We start from the raw sequence: 26,369 nt of genomic DNA, 5'->3' as shown, positions 1-26,369 counted from the left end.
AACCGAATCCGGTTTAAACTGGATAAAACCGGATTGAACCGGCTTAAACCGGTTTAAACCGGATTGAACCGAATCCGGTTTAAACCGGATAAAACCGGATTGAACCGGTTCAAACTGGTTTAAACCGGATAAAACCAGATAAAACCGTTTTAAAGCGGTGTAAACTGGATAAAACCAGATTGAACCGGTTTAAGCTGATTAAAATCAGATTGAAACGGTTTAAACCGGATTGATCCGGCTTAAACCGGATAAAACCGGAATGAACTGGTTGAAACCGGTTTAAACCGGAAAAAACGGACTGAACCGGTTTAAAATGGATAAAACCGGATAGAACCGGTTTAATCCGGTTTAAACCAGATAAAAACCGATTGAACCGGTTTAAACCAGTTTAAAGCCGATGAAACCGGATTGAACCGGATTAAACCAGTTTATACTGGATAAACCGGATTGAATCGGTTAAAACCGGTTTAAACTGGATAAAACCAGATTGAACCGGTTTAAAACGGTTTCAACTGGATAGAACCGGATAGAACCGGTTTAAACCGGATAAAAACGGATTGAAGCGGTTTAAACCGGTTCAAACCGGATAAAACCAGATTGAAACGGTTTAAACCGGATAAAACCGGAATGAACTGGTTTAAACCTGATAAACCGTAAAAAACGGATTGAACCGGTTTAAACTGGATAAAACCGATTGATCCGGTTTAAACCGGTTTAAACCTGATAAAACCAGATTGTACCGGTTTAAACCGGATAAAAACGGATAGAACCGGTTTAAACCGGTTTAAACCAGATTGAACCGGATAGAACCGGTTTAAACCGTTTAAAACCGGATTGAACTGGTTTAAACCGGTTTAAACCGGTTCAAACCGGAGGAAACCGGAATGAACCGGTTTAAACTGGATAAAAGCGGATTGAACCGGTTAAAGCCGGTTAAAACCGGAGAAAACCGGGTGGAACCGGCTTAAACCGGTTTAAACCGGAGAAAACCGGATTGAACCGGTTGTAACCGGTTTAAACCGGATATAAACCGATTGAAGCAGTTTAAACCGGTTTAAAACTGATAAAACCAGAATGAACCGGCCTAAACCGGTTTAAACCGGATAAAACCGGATTGAACCGGTTCAAACTGGTTTAAACCGGATTGAACCAGCTTAAACCGGTTTAAACAGAATTAAAGCGGTTTAATCCGGATAAGACCGGATTGAACTGGCTTAAACCGGTTTAAACCGGATAAAACCGGATTGAACCGGTTGAAACCGGTTTAAACCGGATAAAACCGGAATGAACTGGTTTAAACCGGTTTAAAACAGATAGAAGTGGAGAGAAACGGTTTAAACCGGATAAAACCGGATTGAACCGGTGTAAACCGGTTGAAACCGATAAAAACGGATTGAAAGGGTTTAAACCGGTTTAAACTGGATAAAACTGGAATGAACCGGCTTAAACAGGCCTAAACCGGATAAAACCCGATTGAACAGGCTTAAACTGGTATAAAGAGCATAGAACCGGTTTCAACCGGATAAAACCGGATTGAACCGGTTTAAATCGGTTTAAACCGGACAAAACCGGATTGAAACGGATTAAACCAGTTTATACTGGATAAACCAGATTGAATCGGTTAAAACCGGTTTAAACCGGATAAAACAAGATTGAACCGGTTTAAACCGGATCAAACCGGATTGAACCGGATTAAACCGGTTTCAACCGGATAGAACCGGATAGAACCGGTTTAAACCGGATAAAACCCGATTGAAGCGGCTTAAACCGGTTCAAACCGGATAAAATCAGATTGAAACGGTTTAAACCGGATTGAACCGGCTTAAACCGGATAAAACGGGAATGAACTGGTTTAAACCGGATTAAACTGGAAAAAACGGATTGAACCGGTTTAAACTGGATAAAACCGGATTGAACCGGCTTAAACCTGTTTAAACTGGATAGAGCCGGTTTAAACCGGTATCCGGTTTAAAGCGGATAAAACCGGCATGAACCGGCTCAAACCGATTTAAACCGGATAGAACCGGAATGAACTGGTCTAAACCAGATAAAACCGGTTTAAACCAGATAAAACCGGATTGAACCGGTTCAAAACGGTTTCAACCGGATAGAACCGGAATGAACTGGTCTAAACCGGATAAAACCGGTTTAAACCAGATAAAACCGGATTGAACCGGTTCAAACCGGTTTAAACCGGATAAAACCGGAATGAACTGGTTTAAACCGGATAGAACCGGTTGAAACCGGTTGAAACCGGATATAAACGGATTGAAGCATTTTAAACTGGTTTAAAACTGATAAAACCGGAATGAACCGGCCTAAACCGGTTTAAACCGGATACGACCGGTTTAAACTGGATAAAACCGGATTGAACTGGCTGAAACGGGTTTAAACCGGATAGAACCGGTTTAAACAGGATAAAACCGATTGAACCGGTTTAAACAGGTTTAAACCGGATAAAACCGGATTGAACCGGTTTTAACTGGATAAAACCGGATTGAACTGGTTTAAACCGGTTTCAACTGGATAGAACCGGATAGAACCGGTTTAAACTGGATAAAACCGGATTGAACCAGCTTAAACAGGTTTAAACCGGATAAAACCGGATTGAACCGGTTCAAACCGGTTTAAACCGGATAAAACCAGAGTGAACTGGTTTAAACTGGATAAAACCGGATTGAACCGGTTTAAACCGGAGAAAACCGGAATGAACTGGTTTAAACAGGATAAAACCGGACTGAACCAGTTTAAACCGGAAAAAACAGGATTGAAGCATTTCAAACCGGTTTTAACCGGATAAAACCGGAATGAAACGGTTTAAACCGGATAAAACCGGATTGAAACGGTTTCAACCGGATAAAACCGGATTGAACCAGTTTAAACCGGATAAAACCGGATTGAACCGGTATAAACTGGTTTCAACCGGATAGAACCGGATAGAACCGGTTTAAACTGGATAAAACCGGATTGAACCAGCTTAAACCGGTTTAAACAGGATTAAACCGGTTTAAACCGGATAAAACCGGATTGAACCGGCTTAAACCGGTTTAAACCGGATAAAACCGGATTGAACCGGTTCAAACCGGTTTAAACCGGATAAAACCGGAATGAACTGGTTTAAACCGGTTTAAAACGGATAGAAGTGGAGAGAAACGGTTTTAACCGGATAAAACCGGATTGAACCGGTGTAAACCGGTTGAAACCGGATAAAAACGGATTGAAAGGGTTTAAACCGGTTTAAACGGGATAAAACTGGAATGAACCGGCTTAAACAGGTCTAAACCGGATAAAACCCGATTGAACAGGCTTAAACTGGTATAAACAGCATAGAACCAGTTTCAACCGGATAAAACCGGATTGAACCGGATTAAACCGGTTGAAACCGGATAAAACCAGACTGAACCGGTTTAAACTGGATAAAACCGGATTGAACCGGTTTGAACTGGTCTAAACCAGATAAAACCGGATTGAACTGGTTTCAACCGTTTTAAACCGGATAAAACAAGATTGAACCGGTTTAAACCGGATAAAACCGGATTGAACCAGCTTAAACCGGTTTAAACCGGATAAAACCGGATTGAACCGGTTGTAACCGGTTTAAACCGAATATAAACGGATTGAAGCAGTTTAAACCGGTTTAAAACTGATAAAACCGGAATGAACCGGCCTAAACCTGTTTAAACCCGATAGGACCGGTTTAAACCGGATAAAACCGGATTGAACTGGATTAAACTGGTTTAAACCGGATAGAACTGCTTTAAACTGGATAAAATCGATTGAACTAGTTTAAACCGGTTTAAACCGTATAAAACCAGATTGAACCAGTTTTAACCTGAGAAAACCGGATTGAACTGGCTTAAACCGGTTTCAACCAGATAGAACCGGATAGAACCGGTTTAAACTGGATAAAACCGGATTGATCCAGCTTAAACTGGTTTAAACCGGATAAAACCGGATTGAACCGGTACAAACCGGTTTAAACCGGATTAAACCGGAGTGAACTGGTTTAAAACGGATAAAACCGGATTGAACCGGTTCAAACCAGTTTAAACCGGATAAAACCGGAATGAACTGGTTTAAACCGGATAAAATCGGACTGAACCAGTTTAAACCGGATAAAACCGGATCGAACCGTTTCAAACCGGTTTTAACCGGATAAAACCGGAATGAACCGGTTTAAACCGGATAAAACCGGATTGAACCGGTTTAAACTGGTTTCAACCAGATAGAACCAGATAGAACCGGTTTAAACTGGATAAAACCGGATTGAACCGGCTTAAACCGGTTTAAACTGGATCGAACCGAATCCGGTTTAAACCGGATAAATCCGGATTGAACCGGTTCAAACTGGTTTAAACCGGATAAAACCAGATAAAACCGTTTTAAAGCGGTTTAAACTGGATAAAACCAGATTGAACCGGTTTAAGCTGATTAAAACCGGATTGAACTGGTTTAAACTGGTCTAAACCGGATAAAACCGGTTTAAACCAGATAAAACCGGATTGAAGCGGTTTAAACCGGTTAAAACCGGATAAAATCAGATTGAAACGGTTTAAACCGGATTGATCCGGCTTAAACCGGATAAAACCGGAATGAACTGGTTGAAACCGGTTTAAACCGGAAAAAACGGACTGAACCGGTTTAAAATGGATAAAACCGGATAGAACCGGTTTAATCCGGTTTAAACCAGATAAAAACCGATTGAACCGGTTTAAACCAGTTTAAAGCCGATGAAACCGGATTGAACCGGATTAAACCAGTTTATACTGGATAAACCGGATTGAATCGGTTAAAACCGGTTTAAACTGGATAAAACCAGATTGAACCGGTTTAAAACGGTTTCAACTGGATAGAACCGGATAGAACCGGTTTAAACCGGATAAAAACGGATTGAAGCGGTTTAAACCGGTTCAAACCGGATAAAACCAGATTGAAACGGTTTAAACCGGATAAAACCGGAATGAACTGGTTTAAACCTGATAAACCGTAAAAAACGGATTGAACCGGTTTAAACTGGATAAAACCGATTGATCCGGTTTAAACCGGTTTAAACCTGATAAAACCAGATTGTACCGGTTTAAACCGGATAAAAACGGATAGAACCGGTTTAAACCGGTTTAAACCAGATTGAACCGGATAGAACCGGTTTAAACCGTTTAAAACCGGATTGAACTGGTTTAAACCGGTTTAAACCGGTTCAAACCGGAGGAAACCGGAATGAACCGGTTTAAACTGGATAAAAGCGGATTGAACCGGTTAAAGCCGGTTAAAACCGGAGAAAACCGGGTGGAACCGGCTTAAACCGGTTTAAACCGGAGAAAACCGGATTGAACCGGTTGTAACCGGTTTAAACCGGATATAAACCGATTGAAGCAGTTTAAACCGGTTTAAAACTGATAAAACCAGAATGAACCGGCCTAAACCGGTTTAAACCGGATAAAACCGGATTGAACCGGTTCAAACTGGTTTAAACCGGATTGAACCAGCTTAAACCGGTTTAAACAGAATTAAAGCGGTTTAATCCGGATAAGACCGGATTGAACTGGCTTAAACCGGTTTAAACCGGATAAAACCGGATTGAACCGGTTGAAACCGGTTTAAACCGGATAAAACCGGAATGAACTGGTTTAAACCGGTTTAAAACAGATAGAAGTGGTGAGAAACGGTTTAAACCGGATAAAACCGGATTGAACCGGTGTAAACCGGTTGAAACCGATAAAAACGGATTGAAAGGGTTTAAACCGGTTTAAACTGGATAAAACTGGAATGAACCGGCTTAAACAGGCCTAAACCGGATAAAACCCGATTGAACAGGCTTAAACTGGTATAAAGAGCATAGAACCGGTTTCAACCGGATAAAACCGGATTGAACCGGTTTAAATCGGTTTAAACCGGACAAAACCGGATTGAAACGGATTAAACCAGTTTATACTGGATAAACCAGATTGAATCGGTTAAAACCGGTTTAAACCGGATAAAACAAGATTGAACCGGTTTAAACCGGATCAAACCGGATTGAACCGGATTAAACCGGTTTCAACCGGATAGAACCGGATAGAACCGGTTTAAACCGGATAAAACCCGATTGAAGCGGCTTAAACCGGTTCAAACCGGATAAAACCAGATTGAAACGGTTTAAACCGGATTGAACCGGCTTAAACCGGATAAAACGGGAATGAACTGGTTTAAACCGGATTAAACTGGAAAAAACGGATTGAACCGGTTTAAACTGGATAAAACCGGATTGAACCGGCTTAAACCTGTTTAAACTGGATAGAGCCGGTTTAAACCGGTATCCGGTTTAAAGCGGATAAAACCGGCATGAACCGGCTCAAACCGATTTAAACCGGATAGAACCGGAATGAACTGGTCTAAACCAGATAAAACCGGTTTAAACCAGATAAAACCGGATTGAACCGGTTCAAAACGGTTTCAACCGGATAGAACCGGAATGAACTGGTCTAAACCGGATAAAACCGGTTTAAACCAGATAAAACCGGATTGAACCGGTTCAAACCGGTTTAAACCGGATAAAACCGGAATGAACTGGTTTAAACCGGATAGAACTGGTTGAAACCGGTTGAAACCGGATATAAACGGATTGAAGCATTTTAAACTGGTTTAAAACTGATAAAACCGGAATGAACCGGCCTAAACCGGTTTAAACCGGATACGACCGGTTTAAACTGGATAAAACCGGATTGAACTGGCTGAAACGGGTTTAAACCGGATAGAACCGGTTTAAACAGGATAAAACCGATTGAACCGGTTTAAACAGGTTTAAACCGGATAAAACCGGATTGAACCGGTTTTAACTGGATAAAACCGGATTGAACTCGTTTAAACCGGTTTCAACTGGATAGAACCGGATAGAACCGGTTTAAACTGGATAAAACCGGATTGAACCAGCTTAAACAGGTTTAAACCGGATAAAACCGGATTGAACCGGTTCAAACCGGTTTAAACCGGATAAAACCAGAGTGAACTGGTTTAAACTGGATAAAACCGGATTGAACCGGTTTAAACCGGAGAAAACCGGAATGAACTGGTTTAAACAGGATAAAACCGGACTGAACCAGTTTAAACCGGAAAAAACAGGATTGAAGCATTTCAAACCGGTTTTAACCGGATAAAACCGGAATGAAACGGTTTAAACCGGATAAAACCGGATTGAAACGGTTTCAACCGGATAAAACCGGATTGAACCGGTTTAAACCGGATAAAACCGGATTGAACCGGTATAAACTGGTTTCAACCGGATAGAACCGGATAGAACCGGTTTAAACTGGATAAAACCGGATTGAACCAGATTAAACCGGTTTAAACAGGATTAAACCGGTTTAAACCGGATAAAACCGGATTGAACCGGCTTAAACCGGTTTAAACCGGATAAAACCGGATTGAACCGGTTCAAACCGGTTTAAACCGGATAAAACCGGAATGAACTGGTTTAAACCGGTTTAAAACGGATAGAAGTGGAGAGAAACGGTTTTAACCGGATAAAACCGGATTGAACCGGTGTAAACCGGTTGAAACCGGATAAAAACGGATTGAAAGGGTTTAAACCGGTTTAAACGGGATAAAACTGGAATGAACCGGCTTAAACAGGTCTAAACCGGATAAAACCCGATTGAACAGGCTTAAACTGGTATAAACAGCATAGAACCAGTTTCAACCGGATAAAACCGGATTGAACCGGTTTAAACTGGATAAAACCGGATTGAACCGGTTTGAACTGGTCTAAACCAGATAAAACCGGATTGAACTGGTTTCAACCGTTTTAAACCGGATAAAACAAGATTGAACCGGTTTAAACCGGATAAAACCGGATTGAACCAGCTTAAACCGGTTTAAACCGGATAAAACTGGATTGAACCGGTTTAAACTGGTTTCAACCGGATAGAACCGGATAGAACCGGTTTAAACTGGATAAAACCGGATTGAACCGGCTTAAACCGGTTTAAACCGGATAAAACCAGATTGAACCGGTTTAAACTGGATAAAACCGGATTGAGCCGGCTTAAACAGGTTTAAACCGGATAAAACCGGATTGAACCGGTTCAAACAGGTTTAAACTGGATAAAACCGGATTGAACCGGTTTAAACAGGTTTCAACCGGGTAGAACCGGATAGAACCGGTTTAAACTGGATAAAACCGGAATGAACCGACTTAAACAGGTCTAAACCGGATAAAACCCGATTGAACAGGCTTAAACTGGTATAAACAGCATAGAACCGGTTTAAACCGGATAAAACCGGATTGAACCGTTTTAAACCGGTTTAAACCGGATAAAACCAGACTGAACCGGTTTAAACCGGATAAAATCGGATTGAACCGGTTTAAACCAGTTTCAACTGTATAGGACCGGATAGAAGCAGTTTAAACCGGATAAAACAGGATTGAACTGGTTTAAACCGGATAAAACCGGATTGAACCGGTTTAAACTGGTTTCAACCGGATAGAACCGGATAGAACCGGTTTAAACTGGATAAAACTGGATTGAACTGGCTTAAACCGGTTTAAACCGGATTAAACCGGATTGAACCGGTTCAAACTGGTTTAAACCGCTTAAAATCAGATTGAACCGGTTTAAACCGGATAAAACCGGATTGAACCGGCTTAAACTGGTTTAAACCGGATAGAACCGGATAGAACCGGTTTAAACTGGATAAAACCGGATTGAACCGAATAAAACAGGATTGAAGCGGTTTAAAACGGTTAAAACCGGATAAAATCAGATTGAAACGGTTTAAACCGGATTGATCCGGCTTAAACCGGATAAAACCGGATTGATCCGGCTTAAACCGGATAAAACCGGAATGAACTGGTTTAAACTGGTTCAAACCGGAAAAAACGGATTGAACCGGTTTAAAATGGATAAAACCGATTGAACCGGTTGAAACTGGTTTCAACCGGAAAGAACCGGATAGAACCGGTTTAAACCGGATAAAAACGGATTGAAGCGGTTTAAACCGGTTCAAACCGGATAAAACCAGATTGAAACGGTTTAAACCGGATTGAACCGGTTTAAACCGGATAAAACCGGAATGAACTGGTTTAAACCGGTTTAAACTGGAAAAAACGGATTGAACCGGTTTAAACTGGATAAAACCGATTGAACCGGTTGAAACTGGTTTCAACCGGAAAGAACCGGATAGAACCGGTTTAAACCGGATAAAAACGGATTGAAGCGGTTTAAACCGGTTCAAACCGGATAAAACCAGATTGAAACGGTTTAAACCGGATTGAACCGGTTTAAACCGGATAAAACCGGAATGAACTGGTTTAAACCGGTTTAAACTGGAAAAAACGGATTGAACCGGTTTAAACTGGATAAAACCGATTGAACAGGTTTAAACCAGTTTAAACCGGATAAAACCAGATTGTACCGGTTTAAACCGGATAAAAACGGATAGAACCGGTTTAAACCGGTTTAAACCAGATTGAATCGGATAGAACCGGTTTAAACCGTTTAAAACCGGATTGAACCGGTTTAAACCGGTTTAAACCGGTTCAAAACGGATGAAATCGGAATGAACCGGTTTAAACCGTATAAAACCGGATTGAACCGGTTTAAACCGGTTTCAACCAGATAGAACCAGATAGAACCGGTTTAAACTGGATAAAAGCAGATTGAACCGGTTAAAGCCGGTTAAAACCGGAGAAAACCGGGTGGAACCGGCTTAAACCGGTTTAAACCGGAGAAAACCGGATTGAACCGGTTGTAACTGGTTTAAACCGAATATAAACGGATTGAAGCAGTTTAAACCGGTTTAAAACTGATAAAACCAGAATGAACCGGCCTAAACCTGTTTAAACCCGATAGGACCGGTTTAAACCGGATAAAACCGGATTGAACTGGATTAAACTGGTTTAAACCGGATAGAACTGGTTTAAACTGGATAAAACCGATTGAACCGGTTTAAACCGGTTTAAACCGGATAAAACCAGATTGAACCGGTTTTAAGCTGAGAAAACCGGATTGAACTGGTTTAAACCAGTTTCAACCAGATAGAACCGGATAGAACCGGTTTAAACTGGATAAAACCGGATTGAACCAGCTTAAACCGGATTAAACCGGATAAAACCGGATTGAACCGGTACAAACCGGTTTAAACCGGATAAAACCGGAGTGAACTGGTTTAAACTGGATAAAACCGGATTGAACCGGTTCAAACCAGTTTAAACCGGATAAAACTGGAATGAACTGGTTTAAACCGGATAAAATCGGACTGAACCAGTTTAAACCGGATAAAACCGGATCGAAACGTTTCAAACCGGTTTTAACCGGATAAAACCGGAATGAACCGGTTTAAACCGGATAAAACCGGATTGAACCGGTTTAAACCGGATAAAACCGGATTGAACCGGTTTAAACTGGATAAAACCGGATTGAACAGGTTTAAACTGGTTTCAACCAGATAGAACCAGATAGAACCGGTTTAAACTGGATAAAACAGGATTGAACCGGCTTAAACCGGTTTAAACCGGATTGAACCGGTTTAAACCGGATAAAACCGGATTGAACCGGTTCAAACTGGTTTAAACCGGATAAAACCGGATAAAACCGTTTTAAAGCGGTTTAAACTGGATAAAACCAGATTGACCCGGTTTAAGCTGATTAAAACCGGATTGAACTGGTTTAAACTGGTCTAAACCGGACAAAACCGGTTTAAACCGGATAAAACCGGATTGAACCGGTTTAAACTGGTTTCAACCGGATAGAACCGGATAGAACCGGTTTAAACTGGATAAAACCGGATTGAACCGGTTTGAACTGGTCTAAACCAGATAAAACCGGATTGAACTGGTTTCAACCGGTTTAAACCGGATAAAACAAGATTGAACCGGTTTAAACCGGATAAAACCGGATTGAACCAGCTTAAACCGGTTTAAACCAGATAAAACTGGATAGAACCGGTTTAAACTGGTTTCAACCGGATAGAACCGGATAGAACCGGTTTAAACTGGATAAAACCGGATTGAACCGGCTTAAACCGGTTTAAACCGGATAAAACCAGATTGAACCGATTTAAACTGGATAAAACCAGATTGAGCCGGCTTAAACCGGTTTAAACCGGATAAAACCGGATTGAACCGGTTCAAACAGGTTTAAACTGGATAAAACCGGATTGAACCGGTTTGAACTGGTCTAAACCAGATAAAACCGGATTGAACTGGTTTCAACCGGTTTAAACCGGATAAAACAAGATTGAACCGGTTTAAACCGGATAAAACCGGATTGAACCAGCTTAAACCGGTTTAAACCGGATAAAACTGGATTGAACCGGTTTAAACTGGTTTCAACCGGATAGAACCGGATAGAACCGGTTTAAACCGGATAAAACCGGATTGAACCGGCTTAAACCGGTTTAAACCGGATAAAACCAGATTGAACCGGTTTCAACTGGATAAAACCAGATTGAGCCGGCTTAAACCGGTTTAAACCGGATAAAACCGGATTGAACCGGTTCAAAGAGGTTTAAACTGGATAAAACCGGATTGAACCGGTTTAAACTGGTTTCAACCGGGTAGAACCGGATAGAACCGGTTTAAACTGGATAAAATCGGAATGAACCAGCTTAAACAGGTCTAAACCGGATAAAACCCGATTGAACAGCCTTAAACTGGTATAAACAGCATAGAACCGGTTTAAACCGGATAAAACCGGATTGAACCGTTTTAAACCGGTTTAAACCGGATAAAACCAGACTGAACCGGTTTAAACAGGATAAAACCGGATTGAACCGGTTTAACCGGTTAAAACAGGATAGAACAGGATAGAACCGGTTTAAACTGATTTAAACAGGATAGAACCGGATAGAACCGGTTTAAACGAGATAAAAGCGGATTGAACCGGTTTAAACCGGTTTAAACCGGATAAAACCGGATTGAAACGTTTCAAACCGGTTTTAACCGGATAAAACCGGAATGAACCGGTTTAAACCGGATAAAATCGGACTGAACCAGTTTAAACCGGATAAAACCGGATCGAACCGTTTCAAACCGGTTTTAACCGGACAAAACCGGAATGAACCGGTTTAAACCGGATAAAACCGGATTGAACCGGTTTAAACCGGATAAAACCGGAATGAACTGGTTTAAACCGGTTTAAACTGGAAAAAACCGATTGAACCGGTTTAAACTGGATAAAACCCAATGAACCGGTTTAAACCGGTTTAAACCGGTTAAAACCAGATTGTACCCGTTTAAACCGGATAAAAACGGATAGAACCGGTTTAAACCGGTTAAAACCAGATTGAATCGGATAGAACCGGTTTAAACCGTTTAAAACCGGATTGAACCGGTTTAAACCGGTTTAAACCGGTTCAAACCGGATGAAATCGGAATGAACCGGTTTAAACCGTATAAAACCGGATTGAACCGGTTTAAACCGCTTTCAACCAGATAGAATCAGATAGAACCGGTTTAAACTGGATAAAAGCGGATTGAACCGGTTAAAGCCGGTTAAATCCGGAGAAAACCGGGTGGAACCGGCTTAAACCGGTTTAAACTGGAGAAAACCGGATTGAACCGGTTGTAACTGGTTTAATCCGAATATAAACGGATTGAAGCAGTTTAAACCGGTTTAAAACTGATAAAACCAGAATGAACCGGCCTAAACCTGTTTAAACCCGATAGGACCGGTTTAAACCAGATAAAACCGGATTGAACTGGATTAAACTGGTTTAAACCGGATAGAACTGGTTTAAACTGGATAAAACCGATTGAACCGGTTTAAACCGGTTTAAACCGGATAAAACCAGACTGAACCGGTTTTAACCTGAGAAAACCGGATTGAACTGGTTTAAACCGGTTTCAACCAGATAGAACCGGATAGAACCGGTTTAAACTGGATAAAACCGGATTGAACCAGCTTAAACCGGTTTAAACAGGATTAAACCGGTTTAAACCGGATAAAACCGGATTGAACCGGCTTAAACCGGTTTAAACCGGATAAAACCGGATTGAACCGGTTCAAACCGGTTTAAACCGGATAAAACCGGAATGAACTGGTTTAAACCGGTTTAAAACGGATAGAAGTGGAGAGAAACGGTTTTAACCAGATAAAACCGGATTGAACCGGTGTAAACCGGTTGAAACCGGATAAAAACGGATTGAAAGGGTTTAAACCGGTTTAAACGGGATAAAACTGGAATGAACCGGCTTAAACAGGTCTAAACCGGATAAAACCCGATTGAACAGGCTTAAACTGGTATAAACAGCATAGAACCAGTTTCAACCGGATAAAACCGGATTGAACCGGATTAAACCGGTTGAAACCGGATAAAACAAGATTGAACCGGTTTAAACCGGATAAAACCGGATTGAACCAGCTTAAACCGGTTTAAACCGGATAAAACTGGATTGAACCGGTTTAAACTGGTTTCAACCGGATAGAACCGGATAGAACCGGTTTAAACTGGATAAAACCGGATTGAACCGGCTTAAACCGGTTTAAACCGGATAAAACCAGATTGAACCGGTTTAAACTGGATAAAACCTGATTGAGCCGGCTTAAACAGGTTTAAACCTGATAAAACCGGATTGAACCGGTTCAAACAGGTTTAAACTGGATAAAACCGGATTGAACCGGTTTAAACTGGTTTCAACCGGGTAGAACCGGTTTAATCCGGTTTAAACCAGATAAAAACCGATTGAACTGGTTTAAACCGGTTTAAAGCGGATAAAACCGGATTGAACTGGTATAAACCGGTTTAAACTGGAGAAAACCGGATTGAAGAGGTTTAAACCGGATAAAACCGAATTGAACCGGTTTAAACCGGTTTAAACCGGATAAAACCGGATTGAACCGGTTCAAACCGGTTGAAAACGGATAAAACCAAATTGAACCAGTTTTAAACCGGATAAAATCAGATTGAACTGGTTTAAAACGTATAAAACCGGACTGAACCAGTTTAAACCCTTTTAAACCAGATGGAAACGAATAGAACCAGTTTAAACCGGATAAAACCGGATTGAACCGGCTTAAACCGGTTTAAACCAGATAAAACCGGATTGAACCGGCTTAAACCGGTTTTAAACCGGATAAAACCGGAATGAACTGTTTTAAACCGGTTGAAAACGGATAGAACCAGTTTAAACCGGATAAAACCGGATTGAACCGGCTTAAACCGGTTTAAACCGGATAAAACCTGATTGAACCGGTTTAAACCGGATAAAACCGGATTGAACCGGCTTAAACCGGTTTAAAACGGATAGAACCGGATAGAAACGGTATAAACCGGATAAAACCGGATTGAACCGCTGTAAACCGGTTGAAACCGGATAAAAACGGATTGAAAGGGTTTAAACCGGTTTAAACAGGATAAAACCAGATTGAACTGGTTTAATCCAGTTAAAACAGGATAGAACAGGACAGAAACAGTTTAATCCGATTTAAAAAGGATAGAACCGGATAGAACCGGTCTAAACGAGATAAAACCGGATTGAACCGGTTTAAACCGGTTTAAACCGGATAAAACCGGATTGAACCGGTTCAAACTGGTTTAAACCGGATAAAACCGGATTAAACCGTTTTAAAGCGGTTTAAATCGGATAAAACCAGATTGAACCAGTTTTAGCCGATTAAAACCGGATTGAACTGGTTTAAACCGGTCTAAACTGGATAAAACCGGTTTCAACAGGATAAAACCAGATTGAACCGGTTTAAACCCGATAAAACCGGAGTGAACTGGTTTAAACCGTATAAAAACGGATCGAACCGGATTAAACCGGATAAAACCGGATTGAACCGTTTCAAACCGGTTTTAAAGGGATAAAACCGGAATGAAACGTTTCAAATCGGTTTTAACCGGATAAAACCGGAATGAACCGGTTTAAACCGGATAAAATCGGATTGAACCGGTTTAAACCGGTTTTAACCGGATAGAACTGGATAGAACTGGTTTAAACCAGATAAAACCGGATTGAAGCGGTTTAAACCGGTTTAAACCGGATAAAATCAGATTGAAACGGTTTAAACCGGATTGATCCGGCTTAAACCGGATAAAACCGGAATGAACTGGTTGAAACCGGTTTAAACCGGAAAAAACGGATTGAACCGGTTTAAAACCGGTTTCAACCGGATAGAACCAGATAGAACCGGTTTAAACAGGATAAAAGCGGATTGAACCGGTTAAAGCCGGTTAAAACCGGAGAAAACCGGGTGGAACCGGCTTAAACCAGTTTAAACCGGAGAAAACCGGATTGAACCGGTTGTAACCGGTTTAAACCGAATATAAACGGATTGAAGCAGTTTAAACCGGTTTAAAACTGATAAAACCGGAATGAACCGGCCTAAACCTGTTTAAACCCGATAGGACCGGTTTAAACTGGATAAAACCGGATTGATCCAGCTTAAACTGTTTTAAACCGGATAAAACCGGATTGAACCGGTACAAACCGGTTTAAACCGGATTAAACCGGAGTGAACTGGTTTAAACCGGCTAAAACCGGATTGAACCGGTTCAAACCAGTTTAAACCGGATAAAACCGGAATGAACTGGTTTAAACCGGATAAAATCGGACTGAACCAGTTTAAACCGGATAAAACCGGATCGAACCGTTTCAAACCGGTTTTAACCGGATAAAACCGGAATGAACCGGTTTAAACCGGATAAAACCGGATTGAACCGGTTTAAACCGGATAAAACCGGATTGAACCGGTTTAAACTGGTTTCAACCAGATAGAACCAGATAGAACCGGTTTAAACTGGATAAAACCGGATTGAACCGGCTTAAACCGGTTTAAACCGGATTGAACCGAATCCGGTTTAAACCGGATAAAACCGGATTGAACCGGTTCAAACTGGTTTAAACCGGATAAAACCAGATAAAACCGTTTTAAAGCGGTTTAAACTGGATAAAACCAGATTGAACCGGTTTAAGCTGATTAAAACCGGATTGAACTGGTTTAAACTGGTCTAAACCGGATAAAACCGGTTTAAACCAGATAAAACCGGATTGAAGCGGTTTAAACCGGTTAAAACCGGATAAAATCAGATTGAAACGGTTTAAACCGGATTGATCCGGCTTAAACCGGATAAAACCGGAATGAACTGGTTGAAACCGGTTTAAACCGGAAAAAACGGACTGAACCGGTTTAAAATGGATAAAACCGGATAGAACCGGTTTAATCCGGTTTAAACCAGATAAAAACCGATTGAACCGGTTTAAACCAGTTTAAAGCCGATGAAACCGGATTGAACCGGATTAAACCAGTTTATACTGGATAAACCGGATTGAATCGGTTAAAACCGGTTTAAACTGGATAAAACCCGATTGAACCGGTTTAAAACGGTTTCAACTGGATAGAACCGGATAGAACCGGTTTAAACCGGATAAAAACGGATTGAAGCGGTTTAAACCGGTTCAAACCGGATAAAACCAGATTGAAACGGTTTAAACCGGATAAAACCGGAATGAACTGGTTTAAACCTGATAAACCGTAAAAAACGGATTGAACCGGTTTAAACTGGATAAAACCGATTGATCCGGTTTAAACCGGTTTAAACCTGATAAAACCAGATTGTACCGGTTTAAACCGGATAAAAACGGATAGAACCGGTTTAAACCGGTTTAAACCAGATTGAACCGGATAGAACCGGTTTAAACCGTTTAAAACCGGATTGAACTGGTTTAAACCGGTTTAAACCGGTTCAAACCGGAGGAAACCGGAATGAACCGGTTTAAACTGGATAAAAGCGGATTGAACCGGTTAAAGCCGGTTAAAACCGGAGAAAACCGGGTGGAACCGGCTTAAACCGGTTTAAACCGGATAAAACCGGATTGAACCGGTTGAAACCGGTTTAAACCGGATAAAACCGGAATGAACTGGTTTAAACCGGTTTAAAACAGATAGAAGTGGAGAGAAACGGTTTAAACCGGATAAAACCGGATTGAACCGGTGTAAACCGGTTGAAACCGATAAAAACGGTTTGAAAGGGTTTAAACCGGTTTAAACTGGATAAAACTGGAATGAACCGGCTTAAACAGGCCTAAACCGGATAAAACCCGATTGAACAGGCTTAAACTGGTATAAAGAGCATAGAACCGGTTTCAACCGGATAAAACCGGATTGAACCGGTTTAAATCGGTTTAAACCGGACAAAACCGGATTGAAACGGATTAAACCAGTTTATACTGGATAAACCAGATTGAATCGGTTAAAACCGGTTTAAACCGGATAAAACAAGATTGAACCGGTTTAAACCGGATCAAACCGGATTGAACCGGATTAAACCGGTTTCAACCGGATAGAACCGGATAGAACCGGTTTAAACCGGATAAAACCCGATTGAAGCGGCTTAAACCGGTTCAAACCGGATAAAACCAGATTGAAACGGTTTAAACCGGATTGAACCGGCTTAAACCGGATAAAACGGGAATGAACTGGTTTAAACCGGATTAAACTGGAAAAAACGGATTGAACCGGTTTAAACTGGATAAAACCGGATTGAACCGGCTTAAACCTGTTTAAACTGGATAGAGCCGGTTTAAACCGGTATCCGGTTTAAAGCGGATAAAACCGGCATGAACCGGCTCAAACCGATTTAAACCGGATAGAACCGGAATGAACTGGTCTAAACCAGATAAAACCGGTTTAAACCAGATAAAACCGGATTGAACCGGTTCAAAACGGTTTCAACCGGATAGAACCGGAATGAACTGGTCTAAACCGGATAAAACCGGTTTAAACCAGATAAAACCGGATTGAACCAGTTCAAACCGGTTTAAACCGGATAAAACCGGAATGAACTGGTTTAAACCGGATAGAACCGGTTGAAACCGGTTGAAACCGGATATAAACGGATTGAAGCATTTTAAACTGGTTTAAAACTGATAAAACCGGAATGAACCGGCCTAAACCGGTTTAAACCGGATACGACCGGTTTAAACTGGATAAAACCGGATTGAACTGGCTGAAACGGGTTTAAACCGGATAGAACCGGTTTAAACAGGATAAAACCGATTGAACCGGTTTAAACAGGTTTAAACCGGATAAAACCGGATTGAACCGGTTTTAACTGGATAAAACCGGATTGAACCGGTTCAAACCGGTTTAAACCGGATAAAACCAGAGTGAACTGGTTTAAACCGGATAAAACCGGATTGAACCGGTTTAAACCGGAGAAAACCGGAATGAACTGGTTTAAACAGGATAAAACCGGACTGAACCAGTTTAAACCGGAAAAAACAGGATTGAAGCATTTCAAACCGGTTTTAACCGGATAAAACCGGAATGAAACGGTTTAAACCGGATAAAACCGGATTGAACCGGTTCAAACCAGTTTAAACCGGATAAAACCGGAATGAACTGGTTTAAACCGGATAAAATCGGACTGAACCAGTTTAAACCGGATAAAACCGGATCGAACCGTTTCAAAACGGTTTTAACCGGATAAAACCGGAATGAACCGGTTTAAACCGGATAAAACCGGATTGAACCGGTTTAAACCGGATAAAACCGGATTGAACCGGTTTAAACTGGTTTCAACCAGATAGAACCAGATAGAACCGGTTTAAACTGGATAAAACCGGATTGAACCGGCTTAAACCGGTTTAAACCGGATTGAACCGAATCCGGTTTAAACCGGATAAAACCGGATTGAACCGGTTCAAACTGGTTTAAACCGGATAAAACCAGATAAAACCGTTTTAAAGCGGTTTAAACTGGATAAAACCAGATTGAACCGGTTTAAGCTGATTAAAACCGGATTGAACTGGTTTAAACTGGTCTAAACCGGATAAAACCGGTTTAAACCGGATAAAACCGGATTGAACCAGTTTAAACCGGAAAAAACAGGATTGAAGCATTTCAAACCGGTTTTAACCGGATAAAACCGGAATGAAACGGTTTAAACCGGATAAAACCGGATTGAAACGGTTTCAACCGGATAAAACCGGATTGAACCGGTTTAAACCGGATAAAACCGGATTGAACCGGTATAAACTGGTTTCAACCGGATAGAACCGGATAGAACCGGTTTAAACTGGATAAAACCGGATTGAACCAGCTTAAACCGGTTTAAACAGGATTAAACCGGTTTAAACCGGATAAAACCGGATTGAACCGGCTTAAACCGGTTTAAACCGGATAAAACCGGATTGAACCGGTTCAAACCGGTTTAAACCGGATAAAACCGGAATGAACTGGTTTAAACCGGTTTAAAACGGATAGATGTGGAGAGAAACGGTTTTAACCGGATAAAACCGGATTGAACCGGTGTAAACCGGTTGAAACCGGATAAAAACGGATTGAAAGGGTTTAAACCGGTTTAAACGGGATAAAACTGGAATGAACCGGCTTAAACAGGTCTAAACCGGATAAAACCCGATTGAACAGGCTTAAACTGGTATAAACAGCATAGAACCAGTTTCAACCGGATAAAACCGGATTGAACCGGATTAAACCGGTTGAAACCGGATAAAACCAGACTGAACCGGTTTAAACTGGATAAAACCGGATTGAACCGGTTTGAACTGGTCTAAACCAGATAAAACCGGATTGAACTGGTTTCAACCGTTTTAAACCGGATAAAACAAGATTGAACCGGTTTAAACCGGATAAAACCGGATTGAACCAGCTTAAACCGGTTTAAACCGGATAAAACTGGATTGAACCGGTTTAAACTGGTTTCAACCGGATAGAACCGGATAGAACCGGTTTAAACTGGATAAAACCGGATTGAACCGGCTTAAACCGGTTTAAACCGGATAAAACCAGATTGAACCGGTTTAAACTGGATAAAACCGGATTGAGCCGGCTTAAACAGGTTTAAACCGGATAAAACCGGATTGAACCGGTTCAAACAGGTTTAAACTGGATAAAACCGGATTGAACCGGTTAAAACTGGTTTCAACCGGGTAGAACCGGTTTAATCCGGTTTAAACCAGATAAAAACCGATTGAACTGGTTTAAACCGGTTTAAAGCGGATAAAACCGGATTGAACTGGTATAAACCGGTTTAAACTGGAGAAAACCGGATTGAAGAGGTTTAAACCGGATAAAACCGAATTGAACCGGTTTAAACCGGTTTAAACCGGATAAAACCGGATTGAACCGGTTCAAACCGGTTGAAAACGGATAAAACCAAATTGAACCAGTTTAAACCGGATAAAATCAGATTGAACTGGTTTAAAACGTATAAAACCGGACTGAACCAGTTTAAACCCTTTTAAACCAGATGGAAACGAATAGAACCAGTTTAAACCGGATAAAACCGGATTGAACCGGCTTAAACCGGTTTAAACCAGATAAAACCGGATTGAACCGGCTTAAACCGGTTTAAACCGGATAAAACCGGAATGAACTGTTTTAAACCGGTTGAAAACGGATAGAACCAGTTTAAACCGGATAAAACCGGATTGAACCGGCTTAAACCGGTTTAAACCGGATAAAACCTGATTGAACCGGTTTAAACCGGATAAAACCGGATTGAACCGGCTTAAACCGGTTTAAAACGGATAGAACCGGATAGAAACGGTATAAACCGGATAAAACCGGATTGAACCGCTGTAAACCGGTTGAAACCGGATAAAAACGGATTGAAAGGGTTTAAACCGGTTTAAACAGGATAAAACCAGATTGAACTGGTTTAATCCAGTTAAAACAGGATAGAACAGGACAGAAACAGTTTAATCCGATTTAAAAAGGATAGAACCGGATAGAACCGGTCTAAACGAGATAAAACCGGATTGAACCGGTTTAAACCGGTTTAAACCGGATAAAACCGGATTGAACCGGTTCAAACTGGTTTAAACCGGATAAAACCGGATTAAACCGTTTTAAAGCGGTTTAAATCGGATAAAACCAGATTGAACCAGTTTTAGCCGATTAAAACCGGATTGAACTGGTTTAAACCGGTCTAAACTGGATAAAACCGGTTTCAACAGGATAAAACCAGATTGAACCGGTTTAAACCCGATAAAACCGGAGTGAACTGGTTTAAACCGTATAAAAACGGATCGAACCGGATTAAACCGGATAAAACCGGATTGAACCGTTTCAAACCGGTTTTAAAGGGATAAAACCGGAATGAAACGTTTCAAATCGGTTTTAACCGGATAAAACCGGAATGAACCGGTTTAAACCGGATAAAATCGGATTGAACCGGTTTAAACCGGTTTTAACCGGATAGAACTGGATAGAACTGGTTTAAACCAGATAAAACCGGATTGAAGCGGTTTAAACCGGTTTAAACCGGATAAAATCAGATTGAAACGGTTTAAACCGGATTGATCCGGCTTAAACCGGATAAAACCGGAATGAACTGGTTGAAACCGGTTTAAACCGGAAAAAACGGATTGAACCGGTTTAAACCGGTTTCAACCGGATAGAACCAGATAGAACCGGTTTAAACTGGATAAAAGCGGATTGAACCGGTTAAAGCCGGTTAAAACCGGAGAAAACCGGGTGGAACCGGCTTAAACCAGTTTAAACCGGAGAAAACCGGATTGAACCGGTTGTAACCGGTTTAAACCGAATATAAACGGATTGAAGCAGTTTAAACCGGTTTAAAACTGATAAAACCGGAATGAACCGGCCTAAACCTGTTTAAACCCGATAGGACCGGTTTAAACTGGATAAAACCGGATTGATCCAGCTTAAACTGTTTTAAACCGGATAAAACCGGATTGAACCGGTACAAACCGGTTTAAACCGGATTAAACCGGAGTGAACTGGTTTAAACCGGCTAAAACCGGATTGAACCGGTTCAAACCAGTTTAAACCGGATAAAACCGGAATGAACTGGTTTAAACCGGATAAAATCGGACTGAACCAGTTTAAACCGGATAAAACCGGATCGAACCGTTTCAAACCGGTTTTAACCGGATAAAACCGGAATGAACCGGTTTAAACCGGATAAAACCGGATTGAACCGGTTTAAACCGGATAAAACCGGATTGAACCGGTTTAAACTGGTTTCAACCAGATAGAACCAGATAGAACCGGTTTAAACTGGATAAAACCGGATTGAACCGGCTTAAACCGGTTTAAACCGGATTGAACCGAATCCGGTTTAAACCGGATAAAACCGGATTGAACCGGTTCAAACTGGTTTAAACCGGATAAAACCAGATAAAACCGTTTTAAAGCGGTTTAAACTGGATAAAACCAGATTGAACCGGTTTAAGCTGATTAAAACCGGATTGAACTGGTTTAAACTGGTCTAAACCGGATAAAACCGGTTTAAACCAGATAAAACCGGATTGAAGCGGTTTAAACCGGTTAAAACCGGATAAAATCAGATTGAAACGGTTTAAACCGGATTGATCCGGCTTAAACCGGATAAAACCGGAATGAACTGGTTGAAACCGGTTTAAACCGGAAAAAACGGACTGAACCGGTTTAAAATGGATAAAACCGGATAGAACCGGTTTAATCCGGTTTAAACCAGATAAAAACCGATTGAACCGGTTTAAACCAGTTTAAAGCCGATGAAACCGGATTGAACCGGATTAAACCAGTTTATACTGGATAAACCGGATTGAATCGGTTAAAACCGGTTTAAACTGGATAAAACCCGATTGAACCGGTTTAAAACGGTTTCAACTGGATAGAACCGGATAGAACCGGTTTTAAACCGGATAAAAACGGATTGAAGCGGTTTAAACCGGTTCAAACCGGATAAAACCAGATTGAAATGGTTTAAACCGGATAAAACCGGAATGAACTGGTTTAAACCTGATAAACCGTAAAAAACGGATTGAACCGGTTTAAACTGGATAAAACCGATTGATCCGGTTTAAACCGGTTTAAACCTGATAAAACCAGATTGTACCGGTTTAAACCGGATAAAAACGGATAGAACCGGTTTAAACCGGTTTAAACCAGATTGAACCGGATAGAACCGGTTTAAACCGTTTAAAACCGGATTGAACTGGTTTAAACCGGTTTAAACCGGTTCAAACCGGAGGAAACCGGAATGAACCGGTTTAAACTGGATAAAAGCGGATTGAACCGGTTAAAGCCGGTTAAAACCGGAGAAAACCGGGTGGAAACGGCTTAAACCGGTTTAAACCGGATAAAACCGGATTGAACCGGTTGAAACCGGTTTAAACCGGATAAAACCGGAATGAACTGGTTTAAACCGGTTTAAAACAGATAGAAGTGGAGAGAAACGGTTTAAACCGGATAAAACCGGATTGAACCGGTGTAAACCGGTTGAAACAGATAAAAACGGTTTGAAAGGGTTTAAACCGGTTTAAACTGGATAAAACTGGAATGAACCGGCTTAAACAGGCCTAAACCGGATAAAACCCGATTGAACAGGCTTAAACTGGTATAAAGAGCATAGAACCGGTTTCAACCGGATAAAACCGGATTGAACCGGTTTAAATCGGTTTAAACCGGACAAAACCGGATTGAAACGGATTAAACCAGTTTATACTGGATAAACCAGATTGAATCGGTTAAAACCGGTTGAAAACGGATAAAACCAAATTGAACCAGTTTAAACCGGATAAAATCAGATTGAACTGGTTTAAAACGTATAAAACCGGACTGAACCAGTTTAAACCCTTTTAAACCAGATGGAAACGAATAGAACCAGTTTAAACCGGATAAAACCGGATTGAACCGGCTTAAACCGGTTTAAACCAGATAAAACCGGATTGAACCGGCTTAAACCGGTTTAAACCGGATAAAACCGGAATGAACTGTTTTAAACCGGTTGAAAACGGATAGAACCAGTTTAAACCGGATAAAACCGGATTGAACCGGCTTAAACCGGTTTAAACCGGATAAAACTTGATTGAACCGGTTTAAACCGGATAAAACCGGATTGAACCGGCTTAAACCGGTTTAAAACGGATAGAACCGGATAGAAACGGTATAAACCGGATAAAACCGGATTGAACCGCTGTAAACCGGTTGAAACCGGATAAAAACGGATTGAAAGGGTTTAAACCGGTTTAAACAGGATAAAACCAGATTGAACTGGTTTAATCCAGTTAAAACAGGATAGAACAGGACAGAAACAGTTTAATCCGATTTAAAAAGGATAGAACCGGATAGAACCGGTCTAAACGAGATAAAACCGGATTGAACCGGTTTAAACCGGTTTAAACCGGATAAAACCGGATTGAACCGGTTCAAACTGGTTTAAACCGGATAAAACCGGATTAAACCGTTTTAAAGCGGTTTAAATCGGATAAAAACAGATTGAACCAGTTTTAGCCGATTAAAACCGGATTGAACTGGTTTAAACCGGTCTAAACTGGATAAAACCGGTTTCAACAGGATAAAACCAGATTGAACCGGTTTAAACCCGATAAAACCGGAGTGAACTGGTTTAAACCGTATAAACACGGATCGAACCGGTTTAAACCGGATAAAACCGGATTGAACCGTTTCAAACCGGTTTTAAAGGGATAAAACCGGAATGAAACGTTTCAAATCGGTTTTAACCGGATAAAACCGGAATGAACCGGTTTAAACCGGATAAAATCGGATTGAACCGGTTTAAACCGGTTTTAACCGGATAGAACTGGATAGAACTGGTTTAAACCGGATAAAACCGGATTGAAGCGGTTTAAACCGGTTTAAACCGGATAAAATCAGATTGAAACGGTTTAAACCGGATTGATCCGGCTTAAACCGGATAAAACCGGAATGAACTGGTTGAAACCGGTTTAAACCGGAAAAAACGGATTGAACCGGTTTAAACCGGTTTCAACCGGATAGAACCAGATAGAACCGGTTTAAACTGGATAAAAGCGGATTGAACCGGTTAAAGCCGGTTAAAACCGGAGAAAACCGGGTGGAACCGGCTTAAACCAGTTTAAACCGGAGAAAACCGGATTGAACCGGTTGTAACCGGTTTAAACCGAATATAAACGGATTGAAGCAGTTTAAACCGGTTTAAAACTGATAAAACCGGAATGAACCGGCCTAAACCTGTTTAAACCCGATAGGATCGGTTTTAACCGGATAAAACCGGAATGAACCGGTTTAAACCGGATAAAATCGGATTGAACCGGTTTAAACCGGTTTTAACCGGATAGAACTGGATAGAACTGGTTTAAACCGGATAAAACCGGATTGAAGCGGTTTAAACCAGTTAAAACCGGATAAAATCAGATTGAAACGGTTTAAACCGGATTGATCCGGCTTAAACCGGATAAAACCGGAATGAACTGGTTGAAACCGGTTTAAACAGGAAAAAACGGACTGAACCGGTTTAAAATGGATAAAACCGGATAGAACCGGATTAAACCAGTTTATACTGGATAAACCGGATTGAATCGGTTAAAACCGGTTTAAACTGGATAAAACCAGATTGAACCGGTTTAAAACGGTTTCAACTGGATAGAACCGGATAGAACCGGTTCAAACCGGTTGAAAACGGATAAAACCAAATTGAACCAGTTTAAACCGGATAAAATCAGATTGAACTGGTTTAAAACGTATAAAACCGGACTGAACCAGTTTAAACCCTTTTAAACCAGATGGAAACGAATAGAACCAGTTTAAACCGGATAAAACCGGATTGAACCGGCTTAAACCGGTTTAAACCAGATAAAACCGGATTGAACCGGCTTAAACCGGTTTAAACCGGATAAAACCGGAATGAACTGTTTTAAACCGGTTGAAAACGGATAGAACCAGTTTAAACCGGATAAAACCGGATTGAACCGGCTTAAACCGGTTTAAACCGGATAAAACTTGATTGAACCGGTTTAAACCGGATAAAACCGGATTGAACCGGCTTAAACCGGTTTAAAACGGATAGAACCGGATAGAAACGGTATAAACCGGATAAAACCGGATTGAACCGCTGTAAACCGGTTGAAACCGGATAAAAACGGATTGAAAGGGTTTAAACCGGTTTAAACAGGATAAAACCAGATTGAACTGGTTTAATCCAGTTAAAACAGGATAGAACAGGACAGAAACAGTTTAATCCGATTTAAAAAGGATAGAACCGGATAGAACCGGTCTAAACGAGATAAAACCGGATTGAACCGGTTTAAACCGGTTTAAACCGGATAAAACCGGATTGAACCGGTTCAAACTGGTTTAAACCGGATAAAACCGGATTAAACCGTTTTAAAGCGGTTTAAATCGGATAAAACCAGATTGAACCAGTTTTAGCCGATTAAAACCGGATTGAACTGGTTTAAACCGGTCTAAACTGGATAAAACCGGTTTCAACAGGATAAAACCAGATTGAACCGGTTTAAACCCGATAAAACCGGAGTGAACTGGTTTAAACCGTATAAACACGGATCGAACCGGTTTAAACCGGATAAAACCGGATTGAACCGTTTCAAACCGGTTTTAAAGGGATAAAACCGGAATGAAACGTTTCAAATCGGTTTTAACCGGATAAAACCGGAATGAACCGGTTTAAACCGGATA

The sequence above is a fragment of the Cynocephalus volans genome, chromosome 11 (assembly GCF_027409185.1).
Source record: "Cynocephalus volans isolate mCynVol1 chromosome 11, mCynVol1.pri, whole genome shotgun sequence".
Lineage (NCBI taxonomy): Eukaryota > Metazoa > Chordata > Mammalia > Dermoptera > Cynocephalidae > Cynocephalus > Cynocephalus volans.
The sequence above is the reverse complement of the archived record's forward strand: the minus strand, read 5'-3'. Positions refer to the sequence as shown.